The sequence below is a fragment of the Panulirus ornatus genome, chromosome 37 (genome assembly GCF_036320965.1).
Source record: "Panulirus ornatus isolate Po-2019 chromosome 37, ASM3632096v1, whole genome shotgun sequence".
NCBI lineage: Eukaryota > Metazoa > Arthropoda > Malacostraca > Decapoda > Palinuridae > Panulirus > Panulirus ornatus.
In genome coordinates, this window is record NC_092260.1 from 4,338,129 (window position 1) to 4,352,370 (window position 14,242).

General features: G+C 42.0%; 1 protein-coding gene and 1 long non-coding RNA gene across 28 annotated transcripts in view; one reads left to right on the forward strand and one right to left on the reverse strand.

Moving 5' to 3' along the window:
* The window catches only part of Ndae1 (Na[+]-driven anion exchanger 1), a 680,061-nt gene that overhangs the window by 476,529 nt on the left and 189,290 nt on the right, over nucleotides 1-14,242 (forward strand). The window lies entirely within an intron of this gene.
* Nucleotides 3,040-14,242, reverse strand: part of LOC139760463 (uncharacterized) — a 162,884-nt gene continuing 151,681 nt past the window's right edge. For all 3 annotated transcript variants that reach the window (XR_011715346.1, XR_011715345.1, XR_011715344.1), the window contains exons 3-4: nucleotides 13,016-13,079; nucleotides 3,040-6,774 (exon numbers count right to left, since the gene is read on the reverse strand). This is a non-coding gene — a long non-coding RNA (uncharacterized lncRNA). The remainder of the gene's footprint in view (nucleotides 6,775-13,015; nucleotides 13,080-14,242) is intronic.

Here is a 14,242-nt window from a genome sequence, read left to right on the forward strand (position 1 = left end):
AAGGCTCCCAGAATTTTCGCCCTCTCCCCCACCCTATGATTCACTTCCACTTCCATGGTTCCATCCGCTGCCAGATCCACTCCCAGATATCTAAAACACTTTTTTCCTCCAGTTTTTCTCCATTCAAACTTACCTCCCAATTGACTTGACCCTCAACCCTACTGTACCTAATAACCTTGCTCTTATTCACATTTACTCTTAACTTTCTTCTTTCACACACTTTACCAAACTCAGTCACCAGCTTCTGCAGTTTCTCACATGAATCAGCCACCAGCGCTGTATCATCAGCGAACAACAACTGACTCACTTCCCAAGCTCTCTCATCCACAACAGACTGCATACTTGCCCCTCTTTCCAAAACTCTTGCATTCACCTCCCTAACAACCCCATCCATAAACAAATTAAACAACCATGAAGACATCACACACCCCTGCCGCAAACTTACATTCACTGAGAACCAATCACTTTCCTCTCTTCCAACACGTACACGTGCCTTACATCATCGATAAAAACTTTTCACTGCTTCTAACAACTTGCCTCCCACACCATATATTCTTAATACCTTTCACAGAGAATCTCTATCATATGCCTTCTCCAGATCCATAAATGCTACATACAAATCCATTTGCTTTTCTAAGTATTTCTTAAATACATTCTTCAAAGCAAACACCTGATCCACACATCCTCTACCACTTCTGAAACCACACTGCTCTTCCCCAATCTGATGCTCTGTACATGCCTTCACCCTCTCAATCAATACCCTCCCATATGATTTACCAGGAATACTTAACAAACTTATACCTCTGTAATTTGAGCACTCACTCTTATTCCCTTTGCCTTTGTACAATGGCACTTTGCAAGCATTCCGCCAATCCTCAGGCACCTCACCATGAATCATACATACTTTAAATAACCTTACCAACCAGTCAACAATACAGTCACCCCCTTTTTTAATAAATTCCACTGCAATAACATCCAAACCTGCTGCCTTGCCATCTTCCATCTTCTGCAAAGCTTTTACTAGCTCTTCTCTGTTTACCAAATCATTTTCCCTAACCCTCTCACTTTGCACACCACCTCAACCAAAACACCCTATATCTGCCACTCTATCATCAAACATATTCAACAAACCTTCAAAATACTCACTCCATCTTTTTCTCACATCACCACTACTTGTTATCACCTCCCCATTAGCCCCCTTCACTGAAGTTCCCATTTGCCCCCTTGTCTTACGCACTTTATTTACCTCCTTCCAAAACATCTTTTTATTCTCCCTGAAATTTAATGATACTCTCTCACCCCAACCTCATTTGCCCTCTTTTTCACCTCTTGCACCTTTCTCTTGACCTCCTGCCTCTTTCTTTTATACATCTCCCACTCATTTGCATTATTTCTGTGCAAAAATCGTCCAAATGCCTCTCTCTTCTCTTTCATTAATAATCTTACTTCTTCATCCCACCACTCACTACCCTTTCTAATCAACCCACCTCCCACGCTTCTCATGCCACAAGCATCTTTTGCGCAAGCCATCACTGCTTCCCTAAATACATCCCATTCCTCCCCCACTCCCCTTACCTCCTTTGTTCTCACCTTTTTCCATTCCGTACTCAGTCTCTCCTGGTACTTCCTCACACAAGTCTCCTTCCCAAGCTCACTTACTCTCACCACTCTCTTCACCCCAACATTCTCTCTTCTTTTCTGAAAACCCCTACAAATCTTCACCTTCGCCTCCACAAGATAATGATCAGACATCCCTCCAGTTGCACCTCTCAGCACATTAACATCCAAAAGTCTCTCTTTCGCGTGCCTATCAATTAACACGTAATCCAATAATGCTCTCTGGCCATGGTAACATATACTGGGAAAATTACCCCTGGGGATAGGGGAGAAAGAATACTTCCCATGCATTCCCCGCGTCTTGTAGAAGGCAACTAAAGGGGACGGAAGCTGGGGGCTAGAAACCCTCTCCTCCTTGTATTTTAACTTTCTAAAAGGGGAAATAGAAGAAGAAATCACGCGGGAAGTGTTCATCCTCCTCGAAGGCTCAGATTGGGGTATCAAAATGTGTGTGGATGTAACCAAGATGAGAAAATAGAGAGATAGGTAGTATGTTTGAGGAAAGGAACCTGGATGTTTTGGCTCTGAGTGAAACGAAGCTCAAGGGTAAAGGGGAAGAGTGGTTTGGGAATGTTTTGGGAGTAAAGTCAAGTGTTGGTAAGAGGACAAGAGAAAAGGAAGGAGTGGCATTACTCCCGAAACAGGAGTTGTGGGAGTATATGATAGAGTGTAAGAAAGTAAACTCTAGATTAATACAGGTAAAACTGAAAGTGGATGGAGAAAGATGGGTGATTATTGGTGCATATGCACCTGGGCATGAGAAGAACGATTGGGAGCAACTGAGTGAGTGTGTTAGCAGTTTTGATGCATAAGACCAGGTTATAGTGATGGGTGATTTGAATGCAAAGAAGAGTAATGTGGCAGTTGAGGGAATAATTGGTGTACATGGGTTGTTCAGTATTGTAAATGGAAATGGTGAAGAGCTTGTAGATTTGTGTGCTGAAAAGGGACTGGTGATTGGGAATACCTGGTTTAAAAAGAGAGATATACATAAGTACATGTATGCAAGTAGGATAGATGGCCATAAAGTGTTATTGGATTATGTGTTAATTGATAGGTGCATGAAAGAGAGACTTTTGGATGTTACTGTGCTGAGAGGTGCAACTGGAGGGATGTCTGATCCTTATCCTGTAGAGGTGAAGGTGAAGATTTGTAGAGGTTTTCAGAGAAGAAGAGAGAATGTTGGGGTGAAGAGAGTGGTGAGAGTAAGTGAGCTTGGGAGGGAGACTTGTGTGAGGAAGTACCAGGAGAGACTGAGTACAGAATGGAAAAAGGGGAGAGCAAAGGACGTAAGGGGAGTGGGGGGTAGGAATGGGATGTATTTTGGGAAGCAGTGATGGCTTGCGCAAAAGATGCTTGTGGCATGAGAAGCGTGGGAGGTGGGCAGATTAGAAAGGATAGTGAGTGGTGGGATGAAGAAGTAAGATTATTAGTGAAAGAGAAGAAAGAGGCATTTGGAAGGTTTTTTAAGGGGAAATAGTGCAAATGACTGGGAGATATATAAAAGAAAGAGGCAAGAGGTCAAGGGAAAGGTGCAAGAGGTGAAAAATGAGGGCAAATGAGAGTTGAGGTGAAAGAGTATCATTAGATTTTAGGGAGAATAAAGAGATGTTTTGGAAGGAGCTAATTAAAGTGCATAAGACAAGAGAACAAATGGGAACATCGGTGAAGGGGGCTAATGGGGAGGTAACAACAAGTAGTGGTGATGTGAGGAGATAGAGTGAGTATTTTGAAGGTTTATTGAATGTTTTAGATGATAGAGTGGCAGATATAGGGTGTTTTGGTCAAGGTGGTGTGCAAAGTGAGGAGGTCAGGGAGAATGGTTAGGTAAACAGAGAAGAGGTAGTGAAAGCTTTGCGGAAGATTAAAGCTGGCAAGGCAGTGGGTTTGGATGGTACTTCAGTGGAATTTATTAAAAAAGGGGGTGACTGTGTTGTTGACTGGTTGGTGAGGATATTCAATGTACATATGGCTCATGGTGAAGTGCCTGAGGATTGGCAGAATGCATGCATAGTGCCATTGTACAAAGGCAAAGGGGATAAAAGTGAGAGTTCAAATTACAGGTGTTTGCTTTGAGGAATGTATGTGAGAAATACTTAGAAAAACAAATGGATTTGTATGTAGCATTTATTTATCTGGAGAAGACATATGGTAGAGTTGATAGAGATGCTCTATGGAAAGTATTAAGAGTATATGGTGTGGGAGGCAAGTTGTTAGAAGCAGTGAAAAGTTTTTATCAAGGATGCAAGGCATGTGTACGAGGAGGAAGAGAGGAAAGTGATTGGTTCCCAGTGAATGTCGGTTTGTGGCAGGGGTGCGTGATGTCTCCATGGTTGTCTAATTTGTTTATGGATGGGGTTGTTAGGGAGGTGAATGCAAGAGTTTTGGAGAGAGGGGCAAGTATGCAGTCTGTTGTGGATGAGAGGGCTCAGGAAGTGGGTCAGTTGTTGTTCGCTGATGATACAGCACTGGTGGCTGATTCGGGCGAGAAACTGCAGAAGCTGGTGACTGAGATTGATAAAGTTTGTGAAAGAAGAAAGCTGAGAGTAAATGTGAATAAGAGCAAGGTTATTAAGTACAGTAGGGTTGAGGGACAAGTCAATTGGGAGGTAAGTTTCAATGGAGAAAAAGTGGAGGAAGTGAAGTGTTTTTGATATCTGGGAGTGGATTTGGCAGCAGGTGGAACCATGGAAGCGGAAGTGAGTCACAGAGTTTGGGAGAGGGCGAAGGTTCTGGAAGCATTGAAGATTGCGTGGAAGGCGAGAACATTATCGCAGAAAGCAAAAATGGGTATGTTTGAAGGAATAGTGGTTCCAACAAATGTTATATGGTTGCAAGGCGTGGGCTATAGATAGGGTTGTGCGGAGGAGGGTGGATGTGTTGGAAATGAGATGTCTGAGGACAATATGTGGTGTGAGGTGGTTAGATCGAGTAAGTAATGTAAGGGTAAGAGAGATAAGTGGTAATAAAAAGTGTGGTTGAGAGAGCAAAAGAGGGTGTATTGAAATGGTTTGGTCACATGGAGAGAATGAGTGAGGAAAGATTGACCGAGAGGATATATGTGTCAGAGGTGGAGGGGACGAGAAGTGGGAGACCAAATTGGAGGTGGAAGGATGGAGTGAAAAAGATTTTGAGTGATTGGAGCCTGAACGTGCAGGAAGGTGAAAGGCGTGCAAGGAATAGAGTTAATTGGAACGATGTGGTATACAGGGGTCGACGTGCTGTCAATGGATTGAACCAGGGCATGTAAAGCGTCTGGGGTAACCTATGGAAAATTTTGTGGGGCCTGGTTGTGGAAAGGGAGCTGTGGTTTAAGAGCATTATACATGACAGCTAGAGACTGAGTGTGAACAAATGTGGCCTTGGTTGTCTTTTCCAAGTGCTACCTCATGTGCATGCAAGGAGAGGGGGTTGTCATTTCATGTGTGGGGGGGGTGGCAACAGGAATGATTAAAGGCAGCAAGTATGAATTATGTACATGTGTATATATGTATATGTCTGTGTATGTATGTATAAGTATATGTTGAAATGTATAGGTATGTATATGTGTTTGTGTGTACGTGTATGTATATACATGTGTATGTGGGTGTTGGGCCATTTTTTCATCTGTTTCCTTGTGCTACCTCACTAATGCAGGAGACAGTGACAGGGTATAATAATGATAATAAATATATTGGGAAAAGGAATTCAGCAGCCAGGAACCAGAGCAATGTGATGAAAGGTGTGAGATTTTCGAGCAAGGAGTAGGAACATGGCAGCAATTTTTTCATTCCCAGCTGACGTATGACTTCATCTGTTATCCAGAGATATCACTAGTTTCCTAACAACAAACCTGGAAAAATAGCATGTATAAAAGTCACTCATGAATCATCAGAGTAATTGCATTATCAGAGTGGTAAGAAAAACTTATATTGCAACTACTGGACCAACATGATGTATCAGTTAGCATTCCTGATTGCAATGCCTTCACAAGCCAGCCAGGATAGAACACATAGGTCTGATTCCTTGTTGTGGCATTCAGTCTACAGTCAACCCAGCTGTTTAGCCACCCCTAAGGGGGTTGGTCAATAAAATGGGTACTTAGCTCAGGTTAGGATATATATATTCATACAGGTTGTACCTCTCTAATCCAGTAACTCTCATAGTCTAGCACATTTTGAATCTACTGCCATTAGTTATTAGTTTTTGGATCTGCCACCAGATTGGTGCTAAGGCACCAAAATCTTTTCACAATGTAGCCAAGCTAATTCCTTATATTCAGCTGTATTTTAGCCCTTCAGGATGTCATCCAAGAGACCAAGAGGTACAGAGGATGGTCTTAGTGCTAATAAGTGTTAGCATAAATTATTATCATCTATGCTTGAAAAGGTGGAGTTAATGAAAAAAAATAGATAAAGGAACATCTGTAAAGACTTTGGGTGAGTATTATGAGACTGGTTCATAACTGTGTATGACTTAGGGGTCAATTTCTGTTTTCTGGCAATTTCTGTAGTCCAGCAATGGCCAGGTCCCAAGGTTGCTGGATTAAAGAGGTACAACCTGTATATACATATGAAGGTGATATTGAAATTCAGTAGGAGTTCATATAATTTTATTTAGCATGTAATTTATCTACACATGTGGCACAACATGTTTCATAGAGACAATCTGCCTCATCAGGTGCAATTTAGTAGTTCATATAATTCTGTTAAACATGTAATTTTCCTCACATGTGGCTCAACATATTTGACAGAGACAATCTGCCTCATCAGGTGCCAATGATTCATAAAATTTTCAAATTCCATCACTGTCACAACAACCTCTCACCTGTGCCATTGTAGACGTCTACAACGGCCATAATGGGATTTGAAAACTTTATGAATTATTGGCACCTGATGAGGCAGATTGTCTCTGTCAAATATGTTGAGCCACATGTGAGGAAAATTACATGTTTAACAGAATTATATGAACTACTAAATTGCAATTTCACCTTTTTAACTGTCATCATGGACCAAGGGTGAGCCATGGAAGGGCCTGTGAGGCCTGGATGTGGATAGGGAGCTGTTGTTTCTTTGCATTGCACATGACAGCTACAGACTGAGTGTGAACAAATGTGTCCTTTTTTTGTGTGTTTTCCTGGAGCTACCTCGATGAAGCAGGGGGTAGCAATGTTGTTTCCTGTGGGGTGGATAGCAAAAGGAATGGATGAAGGCAAGCGAGTATGAATATATATATATTTCTTTCTTTCATACTATTCACCATCTCCCGCATGAGCGAGGTTGCGCCAAGAACAGAGGACTGGACCTTTGAGGGAATATCCTCACCTGGCCTCCTTCTCTGTCCCTTCTTTTGGAAAATTAAAAAAAAAAAAATGAGAGGGGAGGATTTCCAGTCCCCCGCTCCCTTCCCTTTTAGTCGCCTTCTACGACACGCAGGGAATATGTTGGAAGTATTCTTTCTCCCCTATCCCCAGGGATATATATTATTTTTTTTTATTATTATACTTTGTCGGCTGTCTCCCGCGTTTGCGAGGTAGCGCAAGGAAACAGACGAAAGAAATGGCCCAACCCACCCCCATACACATGTATATACATACGTCCACACACGCAAATATACATACCTACACAGCTTTCCATGGTTTACCCCAGACACTTCACATGCCTTGATTCAATCCACTGACAGCACGTCAACCCCGGTATACCACATCGCTCCAATTCACTCTATTCCTTGCCCTCCTTTCACCCTCCTGCATGTTCAGGCCCCGATCACACAAAATCTTTTTCACTCCATCTTTCCACCTCCAATTTGGTCTCCCTCTTCTCCTTCTTCCCTCCACCTCCGACACATATATCTTCTTGGTCAATCTTTCCTCACTCATCCTCTCCATGTGCCCAAACCACTTCAAAACACCCTCTTCTGCTCTCTCAACCATGCTCTTTTTATTTCCACACATCTCTCTTACCCTTACGTTACTCACTCGATCAAACCACCTCACACCACACATTGTCCTCAAACATCTCATTTCCAGCACATCCATCCTCCTGCGCACAACTCTATCCATAGCCCACGCCTCGCAACCATACAACATTGTTGGAACCACTATTCCTTCAAACATACCCATTTTTGCTTTCCGAGATAATGTTCTCGACTTCCACACATTCTTCAAGGCCCCCAGGATTTTCGCCCCCTCCCCCACCCTATGATCCACTTCCGCTTCCATGGTTCCATCCGCTGCCAGATCCACTCCCAGATATCTAAAACACTTCACTTCCTCCAGTTTTTCTCCATTCAAACTCACCTCCCAATTGACTTGACCCTCAACCCTACTGTACCTAATAACCTTGCTCTTATTCACATTTACTCTTAACTTTCTTCTTCCACACACTTTTCCAAACTCAGTCACCAGCTTCTGCAGTTTCTCACATGAATCAGCCACCAGCGCTGTATCATCAGCGAACAACAACTGACTCACTTCCCAAGCTCTCTCATATATATATATATATATATATATATATATATATATATATATATATATATATATATATATATATATATATATATTTTTATATATATATATATATATATATATATATATATATATATATATATATATATATATATATATATATATATATATATATATATTTTCCCTGGGGATAGGGGAGAAAGAATACTTCCCACGTATTCCCTGCGTGTCGTAGAAGGCGACTAAAAGGGGAGGGAGCGGGGAGCTGGAAATCCTCCCCTCTCGTTTTTTTTTTTAATTTTCCAAAAGAAGGAACAGAGAATTGGGCCAGGTGAGGGTATTCCCTCAAAGGCCCAGTCCTCTGTTCTTAACGCTACCTCGCTAATGCGGGAAATGGCGAATAGTTTGAAAAAAAAAAAAATATATATATATATATATATATATATATATATATATATATATATATATATATATATATATATATATTTTTTATTTTTTGCTTTGTCGCTGTCTCCCGCGTTTGCGAGGTAGCGCAAGGAAACAGACGAAAGAAATGGCCCAACCCACCCCCATACACATGTATATACATACGCCCACACACGCAAATATACACACCTACACAGCTTTCCATGGTTTACCCCAGACGCTTCACATGCCTTGATTCAATCCACCGACAGCACTCCAACCCCGGTACACCACATCGCCCCAATTCACTCTATTCCTTGCCCTCCTTTCACCCTCCTGCATGTTCAGGCCCCGATCACACAAAATCTTTTTCACTCCATCTTTCCACCTCCAATTTGGTCTCCCTCTTCTCGTTCCCTCCACCTCCGACACATATATCCTCTTGGTCAATCTTTCCTCACTCATTCTCTCCATGTGACCAAACCATTTCAAAACACCCTCTTCTGCTCTCTCAACCACGCTCTTTTTATTTCCACACATCTCTCTTACCCTTACGTTACTTACTCGATCAAACCAACTCACACCACACATTGTCCTCAAACATCTCATTTCCAGCACATCCATCCTCCTGCGCACCAATCTATCCATAGTCCACGCCTCGCAACCATACAACATTGTTGGAACCACTATTCCTTCAAACATACCCATTTTTGCTTTCCGAGATAATGTTCTCGACTTCCACACATTCTTCAAGGCTCCCAGAATTTTTGCCCCCTCCCCCACCCTATGATCCACTTCCACTTCCATGTTACCATCCTCTGCCAGATCCACTCCCAGATATCTAAAACACTTCACTTCCTCCAGTTTTTCTCCATTCAAACTCACCTCCCAATTGACTTGACCCTCAACCCTACTGTACCTAATAACCTTGCTCTTATTCACATTTACTCTTAACTTTCTTCTTTCACACACTTTACCAAACTCAGTCACCAGCTTCTGCAGTTTCTCACATGAATCAACCACCAGCGCTGTATCATCAGCGAACAACAACTGACTCACTTCCCAAGCTCTCTCATCCCCAACAGACTTCATACTTGCCCCTCTTTCCAAAACTCTTGCATTCACCTCCCTAACAACCCCATCCATAAACAAATTAAACAACCATGGAGACATCACACACCCCTGCCGCAAACCTACATTCACTGAGAACCAATCACTTTCCTCTCTTCCTGCACGTACACATGCCTTACATCCTCAATAAAAACTTTTCACTGCTTCTAACAACTTGCCTCCCACACCATATATTCTTAATACTTTCCACAGAGCATCTCTATCAACTCTATCATATGCCTTCTCCAGATCCATACATACAAATCCATTTGCTTTTCTAAGTATTTCTCACATACATTCTTCAAAGCAAACACCTGATCCACACATCCTCTACCACTTCTGAAACCACACTGCTCTTCCCCAATCTGATGCTTTGTACATGCCTTCACCCTCTCAATCAATACCCTCCCATATAATTTGCCAGGAATACTCAACAAACTTATACCTCTGTAATTTGAGCACTCACTCTTATCCCCTTTGCCTTTGTACAATGGCACTATGCACGCATTCTGCCAATCCTCAGGCACCTCACCGTGAGTCATACATACATTAAATAACCTTACCAACCAGTCAACAATACAGTCACCCCCTTTTTTAATAAATTCCACTGCAATACCATCCAAACCTGCTGCCTTGCCGGCTTTCATCTTCCGCAAAGCTTTTACTACCTCTTCTCTGTTTACCAAATCATTTTCCCTAACCCTCGCACTTTACACACCACCTCGACCAAAACACCCTATATCTGCCACTCTATCATCAAACACATTCAACAAACCTTCAAAATACTCACTCCATCTCCTTCTCACATCACCACTACTTGTTATCACCTCCCCATTTGCGCCCTTCACTGAAGTTCCCATTTGCTCCCTTGTCTTACGCACTTTATTTACCTCCTTCCAGAACATCTTTTTATTCTCCCTAAAATTTAATGATACTCTCTCACTCCAACTCTCATTTGCCCTTTTTTTCACCTCTTGCACCTTTCTCTTGACCTCCTGTCTCTTTCTTTTATACGTCTCCCACTCAATTTCATTTTTTCCCTGCAAAAATCGTCCAAATGCCTCTCTCTTCTCTTTCACTAATACTCTTACTTCTTCATCCCACCACTCACTACCCTTTCTAATCAACCCACCTCCCACTCTTCTCATGCCACAAGCATCTTTTGCACAATCCATCACTGATTCCCTAAATACATCCCATTCCTCCCCCACTCCCCTTACTTCCATTGTTCTCACCTTTTTCCATTCTGTACTCAGTCTCTCCTGGTACTTCCTCACACAAGTCTCCTTCCCAAGCTCACTTACTCTCACCACCCTCTTCACCCCAACATTCACTCTTCTTTTCTGGAAACCCATACAAATTTTCACCTTAGCCTCCACAAGATAATGATCAGACATCCCTCCAGTTGCACCTCTCAGCACATTAACATCCGCTGGAGAGGGAGCGGGGGGCTGGAAATCCTCCCCTCTCACTTTTTTTTTTTTTTTTTTTTTTTTCCAAAAGAGGGAACAGAGAAGGGGCCCAGGTGAGGATATTCCCTCAAGGGCCCAGTCCTCTGTTCTCAACGCTACCTCGCTAATGCGGGAAATGGCGAATAGTATGAAAGAAAAAGAAAAGAATATATATATATATATATATATATATATATATATATATATATATATATATATATATATATATATATATATATATCTTTCTTTCAAGCCATTCGCCATTTCCCGCGTTAGCAAGGTAGCGCCAAGAACAGAGGACTGGGCCTTTTTTGGAATATCCTCACCTGGCCCCCTCTGTTCCTTCCCTTGGAAAATTAAAAAAAAAAGAGAGGGGAGGATTTCCAGCCCCCCGCTCCCTCCCCTTTTAGTCACCTTCTACGACACGCAGGGAATACGTGGGAAGTATTCTTAATCCCCTATCCCCAGGGATAATATATATATATATATATATATATATATATATATATATATATATATTTTTTGCTTTGTCGCTGTCTCCCGCATTTGCGAGGTAGCGCAAGGAAATAGACGAAAGAAATGGCCCAACCCACCCCCATACACATGTATATACATACGTCCACACACGCAAATATACATACCTACACAGCTTTCCATGGTTTACCCCAGACGCTTCACATGCCCTGATTCAATCCACTGACAGCACGTCAACCCCGTTATACCACATCGCCCCAATTCACTCTATTCCTTACCCTCCTTTTACCCTCCTGCATGTTCAGGCCCCAATCACACAAAATCTTTTTCACTCCATCTTTCCACCTCCAATTTGGTCTCCCACTTCTCCTCGTTCCCTCCACCTCCGACACATATATCCTCTTGGTCAATCTTTCCTCACTCATTCTCTCCATGTGCCCAAACCATTTCAAAACACCCTCTTCTGCTCTCTCAACCACGCTCTTTTTATTTCCACACATCTTTCTTACCCTTACGTTACTTACTCGATCAAACCACCTCACACCACACATTGTCCTCAAACATCTCATTTCCAGCACATCCATCCTCCTGCGCACAACTCTATCCATAGCCCACGCCTCGCAACCATACAACATTGTTGGAACCACTATTCCTTCAAACATACCCATTTTTGCTTTCCAAGATAATGTTCTTGACTTCCACACATTCTTCAAGGCTCCCAGGATTTTTGCCCCCTCCCCCACCCTATGATCCACTTCCGCTTCCATGGTTCCATCACGCACCCCTGCCGCAAACCTACATTCACTGTGAACCTCTCACTTTCTTCTCTTCCTACTCGTGCACATGCCTTATATCCTCGATAAAAACTTTACACTGCTTCTAGAAACTTACCTTCTCTACCATATACTCTTAATACCTTCCACAGAGCACCTCTATCAACTCTTATCATATGCCTTCTCCAGATCCATAAATGCTACATACAAATCCATCTGTTTTTTGTAAGTATTTCTCACATACATTCTTCAAAGCAAACACCTGATCCACACATCCTCTACCACTTCTGAAACCACGCTGCTCTTCCCCATTCTGTTTGCTCTGTACATAACCTTGACCCTCTCAATCAACCCCCTCCCATATAATTTCTCAGGAATACTCAACAAACTTATACCTCTGTAATTTGAACACCCACCTTTATCCCCTATGCCTCTGTACAATGGCACTATGCATGCATTCTGCCAATTCTCAGGCACTTCACCATGAGCCATACATACACTGAATATCCTCTCCAACCAGTCAACAACACAGTCACCCACTTTTTTAATAAATTCCACTGCAATACCATCCAAACCCGCCGCCTTGCTGGCTTGCATCTTCAGCAAACCTTTTACTACCTCTTCTCTGTTTACCAAATCATTCTCCCTGACCCTCTCACTTTGCACACCACCTTGACCAAAACACCCTATATCTGCTACTCTATCATCAAACACATTCAACAAACCTTCAAAATACTCACTCCATCTCCTCACTTCACTGCTACTTGATGTTACCTCCCCACGTGAAAAATATGTAACTGACGCCTGTGGAATAAGTAAACCACAGATGAAAAGAAAACCACAGGGTGTGTAATGTGGTGAGGTGTATGATGAAACACTTACTTAAATAAGGAGCATCCATACCTCCAACCTAACAACACAATACCACTTACACCAATATGTAAAGGAAAGAATACCCCTTTAAAAACATATGAGGAATAAACTATATTCTTTTTCCATTTTTTGTGCATTGGGTTACTGCAATTTCATATGTATGCCACAGTCTAAGGATGAACATCAAATACAGAGTGAAGGGTACAAAAAGGAGTAGTTCGTTGAAAGATGTCAAAAAGTGAATGAGTTTTGCAATGTGCTGTGGAGTTAATATAGGCAACACACCAGCCAGCCAGCATCTGAAAGATACAGACAGCAGGAAATGGTTGTACAAAGTATAACAAAAGATGCACATAGAAACTCTGAAATGAATACCATGAATAAGGCATGAGGCAATCCAAAATTTTCACAAATTCATCAAGAGTACACTGTCTGTTGAAGAGCAGCCAATAAAGCTGAGGTATTCATAGGGAAGTGCTGTAAAAATATGCAAGGAACTGAATGATAAATTCAAGTGTTTTCACAGTGGAAGGACACTTTAGCCTCAGTACCAGTGACATGGAATGGAAAGGAGGCCTTAAAAACCACTGAACTATATAGAGAAGACAGAAACAGAATACAGATAAGTCTTGACTCACATATGGCTTGTGGCCCTAATGCAATTTCTTCATATCCACTGAAGATATAGTTATGCATTTATTCAGTCCTTGATCACTCAAAGAATCTTTCACTCCATCCTTCCACCTCCTTTTTGGTCTTACCCTTGTGCAACGAGAGCTTTACATTCATAGGCCCCTATCTCTAGTACTTCTTGTACCATCAAGAAAACTTTTAAATCCTTGCAAGTTGCTAACATTCAGTTTCCTTGCTTAGACTACTCCAACCATCCACTACCTTTACATTAAACCTTCACTGCATTTCTATGTAGTCTTAACTACCATCTTTCTTAGCTTCAAGTCATGGCCTCTTTTAACATTATTCAATTGATTTAGGAACTTAAAGGCAGGCTGTTGTCAGGTCACCCTTCTCTATTCTCTCCTCAAAGGTGGACAGCTTTGAAACTTTCAGTCTTTATTGTGGCTTTGCCTTCTTAA